The sequence below is a fragment of the Pholcus phalangioides genome, unplaced genomic scaffold, assembly GCF_987345545.1.
Source record: "Pholcus phalangioides strain wild (caught in Gottingen) unplaced genomic scaffold, Ppha-v1.0 ptg000020l_1, whole genome shotgun sequence".
In the NCBI taxonomy this organism is placed as follows: domain Eukaryota; kingdom Metazoa; phylum Arthropoda; class Arachnida; order Araneae; family Pholcidae; genus Pholcus; species Pholcus phalangioides.
In genome coordinates this window covers 4,632,489-4,645,628 of record NW_028301613.1, presented here as the reverse complement: position 1 = coordinate 4,645,628, position 13,140 = coordinate 4,632,489, and the positions used below count along the sequence as shown (strand labels likewise).

General features: G+C 42.0%; 1 non-coding gene across 1 annotated transcript; it reads right to left on the bottom strand.

Moving 5' to 3' along the window:
• Positions 1 to 7,024: 7,024 nt before the first annotated feature.
• On the bottom strand, positions 7,025 to 7,228 carry LOC149070800 (small nucleolar RNA U3). The gene has a single exon (XR_016195006.1). It is a non-coding gene; the product is annotated as a small nucleolar RNA U3 (small nucleolar RNA).
• Positions 7,229 to 13,140: the final 5,912 nt, after the last annotated feature.

Genomic DNA, 13,140 nt, shown 5'->3' with positions numbered 1-13,140 from the left:
TTTTTTGAATTTCTTCACCGTTCTTGTCTTTTTTTATTTGAATTTCCCCCCCCCCCCATATCTGGATTCCAGCCCCTCTTCTTTTCCAAATTTCTTCCCACCCCTGCTCTTGTCCTTCTCCGTATTTCTGCCTCGCTTTCGTAAAACGGAATGAAAAATTGTATCCGTTATGGAAAATTCAGCCGAATAGCGATACAAAATATGTATGTATATTTCAGTATATATAATTGGGTGTAACGAAAAAAAGCACGACAGTGATATTGGCGGAGAAAATCTCTAGGATATCGCGCCAGAATGTTGTTGCCGTTGCTATGGATTTTCGATAATGGCAACCAATATTTTTCATAATTTAAAATTTTTTTAAATGAATAAACATCGGTTCTAAACGTTATTTTTTCAGTATTTCTTTTTCAAATTCATAGAAAAAAAATTGAAATATTCTGTATAAAGGATCACCGTAAGCCTCCGATGAATGGGAACAAAGGAATACACTCTCAACTTTTCTCTCTTCAAACTCTTCACTGCAAAGTTAACCGGAAACGGAGTATAGAATAGCTGTGCCTACCGGAACCTAGGGGCTGAGGCCATTTGAGCCCTCCAATGAATTTTGTAAAGGGGCTGGGGGGCCATTTGAGGCCTTCTAAGGAATTTTGTAAAGGGGCTGGGGGCTCCCCCCCCACCTCCCAATAATTTCTGAAAAGGCAATGCAATGCCCCTTCCTCCTCCTGCGTACGCACTTGAGTCCCGTATATATGGGATGACCAGCCCCTGCAATGTTTTCCTCACGTCGGCACCTCTGTGCTAGTGTGTGTGACACTTTTTGGCCATGGGTGGAGATACGGGGGATGTGGAGGCATCGTTCCCCCAGCATCAAAGGTGAAGTCGACAGATCTAATGCATATATGTACAGATGAATCGACATCATCATCTTGCCCGCCCCAGACTTCCAAGTGTATCTCCGCCTATGTTTTAGGCTGGTACCGAATCTGTTCGTAAGTTGAGGAACGCCTGTATTAACGGAGAGGAAAATTGAAAGAAATGGAAAATGCTTGTTTTTTTGACAATTCTAAGGGGAAAAAGTCTGAAGAAATGTAAAAAGTTCAGCTCGTAATTATTCACGTGACGCTAAATATAAATGAGGTCGTTTCGGACCCTTGTGTGTTTGCATGTTACAAACAGTATTACGTGCCGTGTTTAAAGTTTTGAACATGGAGATGTTTTCTCGGCTATCAGGAAAATTTTGGTTCGAGGTTGGAACAACGCATTTCTTTGATGACAAAAAAACAAACAGATTTTTAATTTCAGCGGCCGGTGGCCATCAGGAACTTCGTCTTCGTTCGAACCAAAATTTGAGACACACAGTAAGAATTCTTCCTCAAATCAGATTATTTTGGAGTGTCAAAGACATTCCTGAGCCACCAAAACCCAGATGACTATTAGGGTGACCATACGTTCCGTCGGGACAGTCCCGGTATTTATTGTTTTTTTTTTGGCCGTCCCGACTTTTTGCCGAAGGTGTAGCGGTTTTACCCGTATTTTACACGAAGCCTACTTGAAGTTTCATTCTTTATTGAAGTCAAAGATTGGAATTATTTTTGCAACTCATAAATTAATATTCCTATTTATAATTGTAATTATCACAATATAATCTTCCACATTTGTCTTGGTGAACGTTTTTTTCCCCCGTGGAATTCATTTTAATGCTCTGCAATTTGCTTCATAACAATTGCAACAATATTTGCCAATTTTGTTCGGTTTTTGGCGATAATTGGCGATGTCCCGTATTTTCCCCCATACTTGGAATTCCAATTACCCGTATTTCTCTCGAGGAAATATGGTCAACCTACTGATGACGTGCTCATCATTCATAGGCTGACCATATTTCCTCGAGAGAAATACGGGACATTGCGTTTCCAAATACGGGAAAATACGGGACATCGCCAATTATCGCCAAAAACAACGCCAAAACCAAACAAAGTTGCCAAATATTGTTGAAATTACGGAAAAATCCCAATGGCAGGAAATGATGCAAATTGCAGTGGATTACAATGTATTCCACGAAAGACAAACGTTCAATCAAATGTGGGAGATTAATATTCTCATATATAGTTGTAATTATCGTAAAATAATTTATAAGTTGAAAAATAATGTCAATCTTTGACTTCAATGAAGAATAAAAATTCAAGTTGGCTTCGTGTAAAATACGGGAAAAACCGGGACACTTTTGCCAAAAAGTCGGGACGGCCAAAAAAACAGAAAATACCGGGACTGTCCCGGGAAATACGGGACGTATGGTCACCCTAATCATTCATTAAATCAGTGATTCCCAACGTGGGAGTTAACGCCCCCTGGGGAGTGATGGAATGTTCCTGGGAGGCGGTAGAAGCTACGGGTATAAGCATAGGATTCTATGGGTTGGGGGGGGGGGCGCTGGGAGAAAAAACATTCTGAAGAACCGGGCGATGTGTGTGGGACACAAAAAAGGTTGGGAAAATATGCATTGAATGAAATGCCGATCGGCAGAAAACTCCATCGACAGGTGGCGCACCCGAATGATCATTCATTCTACATTTGTATGCAGTGCTCATGTAATAAAATAACCTCTTCAAATATGTTCAAAAATTACTCATGTTGCTGCTCACAACACCGCCGTCTTTTAACCCGTTATGGTTTCCCCCATGCCAAAACGTTCTCGAGAATATCACGGTTGGTTGACGGTTATTGTCTTGAGAGATGTTTATTTTTGCGCCACGTGCGCGCCAAATTGATTCGTGGGATTTCGCAATCGATTATGGAACGTGAACGTAATCGAAGGAGAACCGAATAAGTGACATTTCACAAACAAAAAATGACTCGGGAAGATAGATGTCTCAGTTTGTGGATTTGGCGACGTTTTCTTCCACCATCATTTTTTTTTGTTGTTGCACGAATCTTCGTTCGTGGTGCGTGTTTTCGGAGTTTTTTTTTTTAAAGTCAAAATTTTTTCGCTCGGCAAATGAACGTGAATAGCGAACGTGATGTTACGGTGGCTTGTGCTGCGGGCTACACCGTGGGAAATTCTCATAAATAATGCATTCGTGCCATAGACAACGAATGCTCATGAGAAATGCGGAAATTCAAGGCAATGAATCTCGTTAGCAAGGGAGATGAAGTGATGACTACAGCACCCAGGGGCGTAGCTAGAAATTTCGTTCGGAGGGGGGGCCACTTTCATTTCGGGGGGGGGGGAGGAGAACCAAAGTGATAGAACAATAGATTTGGCCATCTTTATCCCTTTTTTTTCGGTCATTTTCTAACATTTCGGGGGCCAGACCCCTCAAGTCCCCCCCCCCCCCCGCTACGCCATCGACAGAACCACAGGGTCCATGCGCTAGGTGACGTTCTGCGAGGCACTTCTAGCCGAAGACAGGGAAGATCCAGAGGGGTCACGGGGGAATCCCCAACACCTTCTAGAGCAAGGCCTTCTGCTTTAGAAGGTATTGGAATCCCCCATAAGAGAGAGCCCAGTAATATCGGAAAATGGACCTCAGTGACCATTATTAGACAGTAAGTCGCCCTCCCCGATACATTACTCTGAATCCATGCCTAGATGAAAATGCAAACCTAACAAACATGGGGCAGAATCTCATTACCACTAGCTCCACCTTTCCCGTGTGGGTCCCACGGGTTTACATGCCCAAGGCGGTATTCCTGATTCCTCGACACTGTCTGACGACAGGCTTTTAGAAACTTTTTTTTTTTACTTTCACGGGGCACGTTCAGGAATTTTATATGCTTCGCATCCAAGGTCATTATAAAGCATGAGCCCCCATCCGTGCATGGTAGCAGGGCCGTCTTAAGAGCATCATGGGCCCCCGGGCCAAGTGATTTTTCTGAGGCCCTACCTGACAAATTTTCGAAAATTTCGACCGGTTCTAATATCCCTGAGGCCCCCGGGCCGTGGCCGGGGGGGGGGGGCTGGTGACAAATAATAATGGTATTTGGTACTTATTATTTTCCCGGGTATACGTATGTGAAATGGTAGACTGGTAACAACGGTCGGGGGGGGGGGCATGAATTTCTTGAGACGGCTTTGGTGTGATTCTCAACTTGTGGCCCTAGGTTGTTATAAGCGGACCAGGATCCACAGAAGAGGGGCAAATCCTATAATCCCACGAATTCATACAATTGGTCATCCCTTCCATCGTCCTGCCCCTGGGAGGGGAGCACGGTGGAAAATTTAGTGAATAAAAGGAAGTCATGACTTATATGGAATAGATGATCTATCACCCGTGGAGGCTTTCCTTCTTTCAAACCGAGCACAACTTCGGTCTATCACCACGGACAATTTACTACCGAGTGTGACCCGTGCCCCCCCCCCTCCGCTCGCGCGTGGAGTCTGGGTAGTCTATTGCCCGGGGAGATTGGCAAGAATCACAACACCATCGTTTGTTACGTCTTTGGGTCAAGCAATTAACGGGGGCGAAGAACGGCACTAGGAATTAAAACTGACTTTGTCGCCCGAAGCATCCGCGTTAACGTTAGCACCGGCCCCCTTCTCGTAATTTTGAATGACTAATTAACGTGGCGCCCTTTCTTGTCCCAGTACCCGGGGCAGTGCCCCAGTGGCATGGTGGTAAGATGCTAGTCTACCATCGTGAAGGTTGTTGCCAGGGTCCCGGGTTCGTCAAGGAAGGATATAGATAAGATACTTTCCCTAACGAACTCGAGGCGACCACCGATAGACAGCGCCTTCACTTCCAACCCATCTCACTAATGGCAGTAAATTGCAATATAGCGATATGGCCAGAGTTGGTGTTTGGTGAAGTAGTACCCGGGGCATCAGAACCCACCTGTTTTTCCTCAGAAGTGGACCTGAAACCAGGCCCCTCCCCTCTCTCAGTGTTTCGTCTAGCAAAATTCATACCAAACTGCTGTGCAAGGTAGCCATATATAGGCTCTTCAGCATGGTGGGGTGGGGGAGGGGGGGGGGGCTCCTTTTCCTGATGCTATTAAGACGAACAAAAATCACTGAATCCAAAAAAGTTTGGATGAATGGATATGGTTGACGCTACCGAGGGTCGTCTTAGTACATGGCAAGGGCGTAGCGAGGGGGGGAACTTCGGGGTCTAATCCCCCCCTCCCCGAAATGTGAGATCGAAAAAAGAGAAAATATTGGCCAAATCTATCGCTTCGGTCCCCCCCCCCCCGAACGAAATTTCTGGCTATGCCCCTGGTACAACAGATGAACGATTCACGGGCCCCCAAGTGGCTTCAGGGCCCCCACGCTTTGTTGCCATGTTTTTCAGGAGTAAATTTCCCCCTTCACTTTCACCATACGCGCGCGTGAGAGTGTTTTTTTTATCCATCTCCTCAATGAGTGGAGATCCGGACTTCTGACGCCATCTATCGGCAAAATATTAGTCTAAGAGCTATTCTCGGCTACGGTAAATATCCCCCCCCCCCGATTAAAAATAAACAAATTATTTGAACTCGTTACATATGATGATCGGACATTTAATCATGACTAATATGGAACATTGAGATGGTCAATCATGAAATTCTTTATACAACATGCATTTGTTGTGTGCGTGTATATATTATATGTTTACTGCCAAAGCCCGAAATGCGGCCAATTCGCGAAAGGGCTGAGAGTTTTGGCCAAAGTCCGATCTACAGACATGTTTCGGGTTTTGACCGGCCAATACATTTATTCATCGCCAACGGGCGGTACATTGTTATATGTGTGGCTATATATAGTAGCTGTATTGGATTAGTACCATGTGACGGGAGGAAGGGATGGGGTGGGAAAGAGAAATTTGAGAGGAGAAAATGATGGGTTAATAAGTTTGATGGGTTACGTGGACATTATTATCATGAAAAAATATACCAACTTGGCGATGACCTCGAATCAAATCTTTTGTTATCGGACTTTGGCCATTAATCTTTAGAGCTGTGGGCCATGTTCTGGCTAAGAGGAGAAGGCCCAGGCATCTTCTGCCATTTCGCGGACTGGCTGGCCAAAACGCGAATTTCGGACACTCCGGGTCAATTTAATCGACCCGTGGCCAGTGTCCGATTTTGTTTGTTAATCAAATCAACAATTACTCAACGATGCGAATTTACATATTATCCATTATTGCTCGTTGTTGAAAATGCTCTGTCCATTATTTTCTGATTTCTGTTCTAATTTGCTTTCTCATGTTTTTTCCTCCAACGCATTATCATTTATTGTTTGAGTTTAACGCATTGCAGGTGGGTGTACACAGGGTTGACCTTTGGGAGGGGTACAAAAGGTTTGGGGATGCACCAGGATGGAGCACGCTTCTTACAGGAAAAAAAAAAATTACCAACTTGGTTAAAACGGCCACATAGAAGATATTTTCTTTCGATATTCTAATTTTTGTACAAAAATATTCAAGAAGATTGATTTGTAATTTTCAATCGTCTGGGGGGGGGGGGAAGGAGAAACGTTTTAACGTGTGTGCACACTCAGCTGGGGAAGCCTCGTGATACCGAGATTTGGTATATATATATATATACACCAAAGCGATTACCGAGAGCGATTGTGGAAATTGGGAGGCAGATACTTTGAGCTAGGGGAATCATCACTTGCTCGGGGGCCCATGAGGATGTTAACACGGTCTTGGGTTCCCTATATATGCTCTTCCGTGAGACGGAGTGCACACTGGAAGATAAAAAACAACCCTGAAATTATTTGGATTTTAACTCAGGCTATATCGCAGTGCCTTCCTACATTCATCTGCGACCTTTTCTACCCATTCAATTCAGTCAGAACAAAATTTTATAAATACGATCGATCTCTGGGCCGAGCACGGATAAACACTAGGGAGGGGCTTCATTGCAACCCAATACCCGAATTATATAGGAAAAATTGGTCTATGTAAAATACAGAACGATCCAACGAAATAATCGATCCGCATCGTACCCTGGTCAGCTTCCTTCACGCATAACAGTCATAACCAAGATTTGACTACGGATACAATCATCATCACGATTCACTACTTGTTGAATATAAAATAAAGCCACTCAGAACGAGTTACCTCCCGTCGGGTATTCCTTAGAACACCCGGCGCGATCATCAATGGCAAGAACCGATGATGATTACGAGCCGGCTTCACGCTCAGGAGGCAACCCCTCACGTCATCATCGTGGTTTGGGTTGCGAGAGTTCGAAGACACGAACTCGTAAATCATACTATAGAAATGATCCTATGAAGTATGATCTTAACGCAATTCAAGTTACAAAAATTATATATAAAAAATTAACTCACTGACACATCAACAGTTGTTTAATTACAGTATTTCAGACTTTTTTTGGAAAAAAGTGAAACCTCTGCATAAAAAATTTTGATATTCGCATCACTAACAATGTGAAAAAAATTTATATTGTTCTATTTCTCACATCTACAACGAAAGTGAATTGTGTGATGTGCACCCATTTAGAACGATAGATGGCGCTAATCCACAACGTATTATTTAACTGGCGTGTATGTTTATTATTATTTTTTTAAATGATGATTTCTTGTATTTGACTGTTAAAATATTTAGTTTTATTTTGTTTATTTATTTTTCATTTTATTTTTAATTGTCGTGTGTTTTTTTCATTTTTTAATTGATCCGGGGATTTTATACAGGCCTTCATTTTAATTTGGTATTGACTATTGTTTGTCTCTATTTTTTGTATTTTATATCTGTGTATTGCATTCTGTATCCCGTTTGATTTTATTGTATTTACATTTCTATATCATACCTTGTTGTAATTCGATTGTTTTCTGCAGCGTGGTATATTTAAATAAATAAACAAATTATGCTAAAAAATTCAGTCAATACTTTAAACTTGGTTCATTATGAGCAAAATGAGAATTTTTTATTTCAATTATAATTTTATATTCGAACCAAAGTTTCCGTTTACGTCAGACTGAAATTTAAACTAACAAAAGTCGAACCCAAAATATCTCTACGAACTCTAATAACTCTACTATCTAACCAAAATATCTCTACTATCGGCTACGAACCCAAAATATCTTTTTAAGAAATTTATTGCGACCCACACTCTAAGCCAGAGGTCTCTTCCAAGTCCCGAGCAGTGCCTGTACACATCATGAAAAGAAGATCACCCCTTACGGCAAGTAAAAGAAGATTAATTTTTGCAAGTAAGTGCAAAACGTCCACACGAAATCAGGATGATATAAATCCGCGAATGCAATTTCTACAAGGTACTTAAGTGGAACGTTGATCAAGTGCTAGTGAGCACGAAATCAGGCACGAGCACTCTAGGTACTTCAGGGAGCACCGTGGTGCTCGCGAGCAACGGGTTAAAGATGCCTGCTCTAAGCCATATAAGCTATGCCAAATCATTGGCCCGTAGACCAAATGTGGCCCTGGGGGTTATCTGATGTGGCCTACTCCCTCAAACCTAATTTTGTAAAACTGAACTAAGCGACACTTTTACAGATCACTTAAGTGACCCGTGACACAGTTCCAGAACACTCAAGCGATCCGTGGCGCATTTAAAGATCCCTTGAGGGACATGTGCAGTTCCAGAGCACTTAAGCTGCCCGAACACATTTCCAGATCACTTAAAGGATCCGCGATCATTCAGAGATCACTAAAGTGGCACTGTAAGGGAAGAATGTATAGGAAGAAAAAATGTTAGCTCTCTCTCTGCCTACAAACTAGGAAGAGACTTTTCTCGCTTAGCGCACCGAGTAAGATACCATTACGCGTTTTTCTCTCCACTTTCTTCAACCGGACTGCATTAAGGTCAATTCGATCTATACGGATCGTGTATAATTCGGTTCGCATCGCAACATAACGTCAAATTTGCTTGCTCTCCACAATGTGTCTCAAACATGGATGGAGATACGGAGGGGCAATGCTGCCCTTCCATCAAAGATCTGTATCGGCGCTCTGTATCAATACTTTGAATGAGTATAATTGAAATGTAATATATAGTATGAATATAATTTTTGATTGGTATCTGAAATGTTTTGAAAATTTATTAGAAAACTAGATACAACAATAAGTTGACAGTATTGCAATTTATTCAAAAGAAAACCCCACTGATGTTTATGAATTTTATATACACGTCACCAATAAATAATACAGTTGAATTACCGATTATTACCGACAGATAGCGGTAAAGTTTTAAAAAAATTAAATGCCATCTGTTAATCAGATATGTAACTATCTTAGATACGTAATTTCTCGTTTATATTGAAGAAATTCGTCTTTTTGTGAGTAAAGTCAAGATATATTACCCCGTATACAATGAATGTTGCACAAAAAAAACCCATGTTTTGACTGTATTTTTCTGCATTATGTTATATCCGAATTATTTCCTTGGTTAAGACCATTCTTTTAGTATGTTATAGCCATAGTGCATGTTTTAAGCAGGGTATGTTATAAAAGAGCCAACCATAGGCGAACGCAGAATTTTCTCGGGAGGGGGTACATATTAAAGCGTTCAACATCTGCATGAGAAGTTACAACGCATACAATTAGTTCGGTAACTAGAATGGCTTACAAAATTTGAACTTTCAAATTATATCAATCATATTAGCTTTATGATATATTAACCAGTATCTATTCACGTGGTAAGGTGCTAAAGATTTTATTATTTTATTCATATCAGTGAATTTCCTGAGATTTGAGAAGGTAAATTCCTAATTTTCGTTCGAAAAATCCCATCATAAATTTCATACTAGCTGAGGTTGTATAATAATCATCCGCTCACTAGATGGCAGCACATTCGAAAAATCGATCATGAACAAAGAGGGATATATTCCTGAATGCTTGGCGCTGCCAAAAAAAACACCAGAGATAGCTGACACGAAAGGACTAGATCAGACCTCAAGGGAAAAATAGTCTTTGTAAGCTACTGTTAATAAGCGTAAGGTGCTTTTAATTTCCCTTATGGGCGTTAAGACTTCGGGTTGCAACCCTACGCATAACCTAGAGTAGTGTTTCCCAACCGCAAGGCAGCGGCCTGCTATCGGGCTCTGACATCATTCACACCGGGCCGCGAGTGATTGGTGGTTTCCTTTTTCATTCGCCGTTAGTCAAGTGTTTGACCGGGCCTCTTACAAAAACAAATGAAACCGAGCCGCGGGCTTCCAAAGGTTGAGAACCTCTGACCTAGAGCAACGTTTTTTCCATCCCGCCCCACCAGAGCAACTCGATTTACCTTCCCGCACCCTTTTGAATAACATTTTGTCAAAGCCAATCAACTAATTAGTCGTTATAAAAATTCTAAAGTTAGTTGACAATTGCAAAATTGATTTGTTGAAGAAAAAACGAGCCAGCTGTCAACGCATCAAAGTTAAAATTTGATGTATATGTCGAATTTTAGCGCCTAAATTGTAGTTTTTCATAATAATAGTTTGAAATCTACGCTTTTTCGTACGCATATTATCACTAACATTCAGGTGATTTTTTTTTAATCAGTAAAAGTGGTGGAAAAAGCATAATGTAAAACTAAGTGGTAGCAAACAGTAGAAGTGCTTGCAAAGCTGTCTTCCTTAGTTTTGGAAATGATTTCAACAGAGCTCACAAAAATTGTTCTAAATCAGAATTTTGACATCCCATTCGAATATGTGTGCTGGCTTGCGTGTGGTACTTGGGGGTTACATGATGTGGCCTGCCTCCTTAAACCCAATTTTGTAAAAATGACCTAGGTGGCACATTTACAATATACAATTCCAGAGCATTTAAGCGGCCCGTGGAACATTTTCAGATCACTGAAGTAGGCCCGTGGCCAATCAAAGATTACTTAAGTAACCCGCGACACAGTTCCAGAACACTTAAACGATCCGGGGCACATTTAGAGATTCCTTGAGTGTCATGTGGCACAGTTTTACAGCACTTAAGCGGCCCCCAGTGCGGTTCTACATCATTCAAGTTATCCGCGGAACATTACAAGATTACTTAAGTGATACGTGGCATAATTACGGATGATTTGAGTGATGCGTGACACTATTGCAGAGCACTTAAGCAGCCCGAACACATTTCCAGATCACTTGGATCCGCGAAACATTTAGAGATCACTAAAGTGACTCTGTAGGGGACTTATTCCTTGAGAGAACGTTAGTTGAGGTGCCTGCAAGTTACCGAAAGGATTTTCTCGTTTTTGGCGCACCGAGTAAGATGCCACTAAAAATAGTTCATATGTTTATAATGGGTGGTTGATGATGTAAGCATCATCCAACCCCCCCCCCCCCCCCATCAAAAGTCGGCAAATCGATGCTAACGTAATACTTGAATGATCACCCTAGTATCGCTAACAGAAAAAGGAACTTTGCGAAATCATCTGAAAACTGTATATAATTATTGCTGAAGCCCGAAGTGCAGCCACTTCGTGAATTTGCCAAGACTCCGATGGCCAAAACCAAGAAATGATTCAGGCTTTGGCTGGACAATTCATGAAAGGGATGGATATCCCTGGCCCATGTAAGTAAGATTAGTGTGATTATCAGCTGCTTTTCATCCGTAAACTCGATCGGGAGTATAGACGGTATTGTTAGCAAATTCGCAGATGACGGGAAGCTAATGGGGTAGTTGGGATTCCAATCGATTGGAGGGAAGATGCTCCAGACCAACCTAAACAGGACAGCAGCGTAGGCGAATGAATGGAGCACGTGCTCTAGCGTTGACAAGTGCATGGTCGCTCATTTTGGTTCGAACAACCGGTGCTTCACTTACGAGTTGAATGGTGTTATTACATTCCGGATGATCACCGATCTTGGCGTTCTTATTGATGGCATGGATATTATGATTCATCTCCTTGGCATAGGCGTACGCAGTATTTTCTCGGGGGGGGGGGGGAAATTCAATTTTGTTTTCTTCTGAAGGGAAGGGGGAATTACGTGTTTTCCAGCAAGATAACACTACAACCACGGCTTGAGGAGTGGGGGGGGTGGGGGGTAGCCCCAAACTCCTTTCCCTCCTTGCATATGCCAATGGATGGAAGGCTTAGGTTTTCTGAACATTGTTCGGCGGTGGTTAAAAAATAGAATGGCTCGAAATAGCTCGGTTTCATTATTAAAAAGGTCTCTCTGCGTTCTCCTAAAGCAATTCTTTCACTTTTCCGGGGCTTAGTTCGTCCTGGATTGGAGTATGCCATCAAGTTGTGGAGACCATACTTACAGAGGGACATTGACTTGACCGAGAGGGTGCAGAGAAGAGCCACGCGTGCTCTTGATGGCACGAAGAATGAAGAGACACTTGATTTGGCAAGAAGAGAATGAAGACACACTTGATTTTTTTGGAAATGTTTACATTGGAAGAGCGCATATGTCGAGGGGGGGGGGGGTGGGGATATGATTGAAGTGTTTAGAATTTTCACCGGGATGAACCATGATTTAATACACCGTCAATCAACTGCTTCAACAAGGGAATACCAGTATGGTTTTGTGAGGGACAATTCCGGGTGGTGTCACAGGGAATTTTTCTCTGATAGGGTTGTTAATAAATGGAATAGCCAACCTCCGGTGGGTCGTGAATTCTAACACAATTGACACGTTTAAAATGAAGTACGATAAACATAGTGGGATGAATCGGGAAGCCATCCATACTTAGATAAGACAACCATAATCTTTTTTTTATGGGCAGTGCATATAGCATTAATTATTAGTGTTTTTCTTTCGTGATACATGTGCTTTTGAATTGGGTTGCTGTATTTTGGCTATATTTGACATCCATATTTTTCACGGGCATCTTTTTTTCAGCCAACTCACCGACAATCTGCCTATTGTGACCTTTGTGTTTGTTTCTGTATGCAAAATAATAGTAGTTTTGTGCAATCTGGCTCGAGCGATTTTAAGCCAAGAAGAGACATAATAAGATGGTGGAGGGTTGCTGCATTAGGTCCAAGCAGGCTACAGTCTATTCGACAGCTGCAGGAAAGTTGCTTGTCGGAAGCAGGGTCGTTACACAAACGTTAGGGCCGTGAGCCAACAAAAAATTTTGGGGATATCTTGGTGTTCTTGTTTTACAAAGTAGGTATATTGTTGCATACAGTTGTATAAAAATGTCACGGGTATGCCCAGAGTGTAAGCTCTCCGAGAAGTGGGCAATAACTGGTCACCAAGTACCCTGGTACAAAGTGCCAGACTTTGGCCGTAACATAAATACTTTTTAA